At 46.5% G+C, this 5406-nt stretch overlaps 1 long non-coding RNA gene across 1 annotated transcript; it reads right to left on the reverse strand.

The window, feature by feature from the left end:
• Nucleotides 1-794: 794 nt before the first annotated feature.
• LOC311021267 lies at nucleotides 795-1526 on the reverse strand. The gene is made up of 2 exons (XR_014597998.1): nucleotides 1211-1526; nucleotides 795-1117 (listed from the first exon to the last, which is right to left on the reverse strand). It is a non-coding gene; the product is annotated as an uncharacterized lncRNA (long non-coding RNA).
• Between the last annotated feature and the right edge of the window lie 3880 nt (nucleotides 1527-5406).

Raw genomic sequence — 5406 nt, forward strand, 5'->3', positions numbered from 1 at the left:
CTGTTAAAGTGCTCCTCTATGTGCATTTTGTAGCAGCGCTTCGCCTCTTTGATGCCCTTCCTCAGTCTGGACCTGGCTGTTCTGTAGGCCACAAGATCCCCTGTGCGGAAAGCAGCATCACAAGCCTTCAATAGATGAACCACAGCTGCAGTCATCCACGGTTTATGGTTGGGGAGTGTGCGTATGTTCCTCTCTGTGGTTATGTTGTCATAGAAAGAGTTCCATCCTGTTAGATTCTACCTGTAGTTTGTTACCACGTTCAGATTGATATATTTTTTAAGAATTAATTTGGATTCATTCATATTTGTTCATAACTATCATTCACTAGCATTTTATTCTCCTCTTTCTTCTTTTGATGTCTGCCTCATAAAGCACACTGTAACTGCTCATTTTGATAAGTGCTGTATAAATAACCTTTATTATTGCCATTATAATTATGGTTAATATTATTATTATCAAACACAATAGAAATGTTTGAAAACGTTTATTGCACAAAGGAAATAGCCCATGATCTAGCGTTAAATATATATCTTATATATAAATATAAGAATGAGTTCAAGATGCACTGTGGAAACAGGAAGTGATGTCACTGGTCTGTGACAGACAGACAGACAGACAGACAGACAGGTGTGTCCTGCCAGGTGAAGCTCAGCAGTCTATGGAGGGTCTGAAGCTTCCAGAAACCAGCCCACTTCTCTACATTCTAGGACTTCACTCTCCTGGAGAAGTTCACAGTTCAGTCCAGTGGAAACCACTGACTGTCACTGGGACTGAGGAAGGAACATACTGGGAACCTTGCTGTCATAGATGATGTCACTGAGGGACTTACCTGAGCAGGTGAGATTCCGGATGGAGGAAGAGGAACCTGATCTTGCACACTCCCTCAGAGTGGATCCAGAATGAACACAGTCAGACCTGATCCACCACACAGGTCTTCTTGAGGACTCCTCTCTCCATCCTACAGAAACAGCAGAGCCACAGTCCAGCTCTCTACAGGCAACAGCTGCTTCCTTCAGGGTCCAGCCATAGCCATCCACTGGTCTCCAGTCTCCCCGTCTCACCTCCAATGTTCCAGCACAGCGACTGGCTCCTCCCACCAACCTGACATCATCAGGCTCTGAACAGAAAGAAGAGAGTCGTCAGTCAAAGAGCAAAGTGAGTTTGATGAGAACAGATATTAACCAGATCAAAGCTGCAGCTCCTCTTCTACCTGAGCAGGTGAGTCCACCAGCTTTGCCAGGTGAGCAGGTGTTTCTATCTGAGCCTGAGCTTCTACAGTCCAGGAGAGCAGACTCATGGCCTCCACACTGGAACTCTTTGGTCCACGTTGGAGCCCCCACGTCTCCATAGAGCGCCCCCTGGAGGACTGAAGGAGCCCCACAACCAAGCTCCCTACAGACCTCTGCATCCTGCTGGTCAAAGTCAGATTCACACACTGAGGACCACCACTGGTTGGACTGGTTGGACTGGTTGGACTTCACCTCCAGTCTGCCTGAGCACAGACTAGTCCCATTCAGCAGCCTGACAGAGTCTGGAGAGATGATAGAAGATCAAATAGAGAGAGAGACAAGACACCAGACACCAGAGAAAAAGATGTCATGAAACAATTCAGTGATTCAAACTGGACTCAAAACAATTCCACCATCAGTTCATCATTTACAGTTTTTCTCATTTGCTTTGCCACAATTCTCAAAAGATAATGAATATTTTCAAAACAACAAGTGTAAACCTCCAAACCACTGGCCACTGCTTCACAACACATTGACATTTCTCATTCTTTTAAACAAATAGCAAAATAATAATAATTAATAATAATAATAATAATAATAATAATAATAATAACAATAACAATAACAATAATAATGTAGGGACCTCACCAAAAAGGACAACACAGAGCGGCCTACACAGAGGCCAAAAGCCTTCACATGCGGTCAGAACAAAGGAACAAAGGAGATAAAAGAACTACAACCTCCATTTTGTTTTACTTTTCACCGAGGTGTGAAATGTGACGTCACACTAAGTCTTCTATTGGCTAACAACCCCAAGAACCCCAGGGAACCCCGGAATCAGCTGTGGGGTATATAAACCGGCGCTACGTTAAAACTTTCTCTTTCCACCGTAGCACACCGCTACAACAGGAGGGGAACTTTTAACGTCTGTAGCGTTTCCTTTGTCTTAGGCCACAGTCTTTCCCCCAAACTCGCTGGACGAGAGACAGACTGTTTTCCCCCTTTGACTCGCCTTTTTTTTAATTTTTTTTATTATTTTGGATCCTGAGAAGATCGCCACAACCGCGCGACTCTCCTGTTGCCTGCAGAAGGGAGAAACACAAACGGTTTCTTCATCCAAGTGTTGGGACCTAACCGTTAGGACTACACAATGCGGCCTACAGAAGCCTACACATGCGGCCAGGACAAAGGGACAAAGGGGATTAAAAACTACACCGCCATTTTAGGTGGTGAGAGATGCGACGCCACCCAACCATCCTATTGGCTGACATCTTCAGGGAACCCCGGGGGGTCCCCTGGAGCGGCCTGAGCTTTATAAACCGAAGCCGCCCGGAGAACGCTCTTATTCACTCTTACTCCGACTCCTACTCTGGCCTCTTCCTACAACCGGCGCAACACCACGTTGCAACGGGAGGCGACCCCCTCCCGCAGCGCACCGCTGCAACAAAAGGAACCAAGCCGGTTCCTGCCGTCCAGCTACCAGACGCTGTCTGAAGTAAGCTGACTAAATCGCCAAGCCGCGATTATATCGCCGTCCGTGGAAGAAAGAAACACGGACTGTTTCTTTATTTGAGTTTGATCAACGAGAGGAAACCCGCTCTGCTCTCGTCTGGACGAAGCCGACTCATCACGTCCCCCGCTGACGCCGGGGACTCACGAACCACCGCCGTTACGGAACGCCGTCATCGTTTTACGCAACGATACCAGTAAGAGGCTATCAGTCTGGGCAGAGACACAAGTGATAGTGTAGGATATGCTTGTAATTCTTGTTAATGTGTTTTAAGTTCTGATCGCGGACCGCCGAGTCCGTTGGTTCATGTGCTGCTGTATTTGAATGCTGATCGTGATCGCCGCTGGGTTGATTTCTGTAACAGTGTTTCCGACTAACCTCCGCCATATTCGCGAGCTCAGAAAGCCTCTACTATCAGTTAAAAGACCGGTCTCGCGGAATAAACGCCAGTTCATTCACGCGAGCCCGTGTGATAGCAGCACGGCTTTCTGTCCCTCCGAATATCGCTCGCGCATCCTCTCTCTCTTTGTTTTGTGTCCCGCTAACACACACACACACATACACGCCGCGCACACGTGTCCTAAGCCAGCTGTTCCCGGCGGGCGCTAGGGACATAGCTACATCTGGTGGCTACATACGGCTATCTCTCTCTCTCTGTCTCGCTACTCCGTCAGACCTCAGTGGCTCCGCCCCTGACCGCTGCGAGGAATAGCTCCACCTCTCTCTCTCTCTCGCTACATCTGGTGGCCGCCCATAGCCATCTCTCCCTCTCTCTCTCTCCCTCTCTCTCGACACGCACGCACACACACACACACGCACATGCACACGCACGCGCACACACACACACACATCCTTTGTTTAAGCTTGGCTTTGTGTGTTAGGTAGTTAGGTAATAAGGCTTTGTTAATTGCAGTGTTATTGATTGTGATCATTATTACTGATTTTAATAAATCTTATTATATTATAACTAGCGGTCTCTTGTGCTTGTTGTGTATATGTCACTGGATAACAGCAGGTTGTGAAGGCTAGTGCTTGAATTTCACGCCTTTTAATTGTTCGATTGGTTTTGTACTCCTATGCCAATGATCACGATGATTGGCATGTGAGTATAAAACCTTCATATTGAGACTGAATACAGTTTTAGGTTATCTTTTCCCTGATCCCAGGGTGGTGCCCCGTTTATTCATGATTATATCATGATAATATATTAAATATAATTATTAATACCGATAATCATATTGATATTAATAATTAACTGTTGATAACCAAATCTGCTCCTGCTACAACCCCAACACAAGCTACCAGCAAGAAGGATAACTGCTACGACCCGCTCTTGTCTGAAGTCAGCTGACTAAATCGCCAAGCCACGCGATTTTATTTGTTTGCCCGCAGAAGGAAGAAACACAAACTGTTTTCTTCAGTCAAGTTGATCAGCGAGAAGGATAACTGCTAAGCACTCAACCGACTCATCGCATCCCTGCTGCTGCAGAGGACTCGCAAACCACAGCCCGCCGCTGCCGGCCCGTCAAGAATCACCGCCACCACATAGGACTGACTCATACACATCGACACAAGTCAGAGGCTATTGTCTGGGCAGATCGCATAGGTTCCATAGTGTAAGATATGCTTGTAATTCTTGTTAACGTGTTTTAAGTTTTGATCACGGACAGCCGAGTCCGTTGCTTTCTGTGTTGTTGTATTCGAATGCTGATTGTGTACCCACGCCGCTGGGTTTATTTCTGTAACAGTGTTTGGCCTAACCTCGGCCACATTCACAAGCTCAGTAGGCGGTCTACTATCAGTTAAAGGACCGGGGTCCCGCCGAACGACCACCAAGGACCGGGGTCCCGCCGAACGAACACCAGTTCATTCACGAGCTTCCGTGTGATAGTAACACGCCTCCTGAACCTTTGTATATTGCGCGCGCATTCTCTCCCTCTCTTTGTTTGCTCCCCGCTAACACACACACGCACACATATACCCCCCCACACACGTATCCTACGCCAGCTGTTTCCGTTTCCGGACGCTAGGGAAATAGCTCCATCTGGTGGCTGCGCCCGGCCATCTCTCCCTTTCTCTCTCTTACCCTCGCTATTCTAGCTGACGTCAGCAGTGCCGCCCCTGAACGCTGTGAGGAATAGCTCCACCTGGTGGCTGCGCCCGGTCATCTCTCATCACCTTCCCCCCCCCCACACACACACACACACGCTCCACGTGTGTCTCTTCCTTTGTTTAGCTTAGCTTTGTGTGTATTTAGGTAGTTAGGTAGTAAGGCTTTGTTAATTGCAGTGTTATTGATTGTGATCATTATTACTGATTTTAATAAATCTTATTATATTATAACTAGCGGTCTCTTGTGCTTGTTGTGCATATGTCCCTGGATAACAGCAGGTTGTGAAGGCTAGTGTTCGGATTTCACGCCTTTTAATTGTTCGATTGTTTTTTACTTCGATGCCAATGATCACGATGATTGGCATGTGAGTATAAAACCTTTATATTGAGACTGAATACAGTTTTCGGTTATCTTTTCCCTGATCCCAGGGTGGTGCCCCGTACATTTATGATCATATCGTAATAATATATTAAATATAATCATTAATATCGATAATTATATTGACATTAATAATTATCTGTTGATAACCAAATCTGCTCCTGCTACTTCCCCAA

Source organism: Eutrigla gurnardus, assembly GCF_963514095.1.
Source record: "Eutrigla gurnardus genome assembly, chromosome: 11".
NCBI classification, from domain to species: Eukaryota; Metazoa; Chordata; class Actinopteri; order Perciformes; family Triglidae; genus Eutrigla; species Eutrigla gurnardus.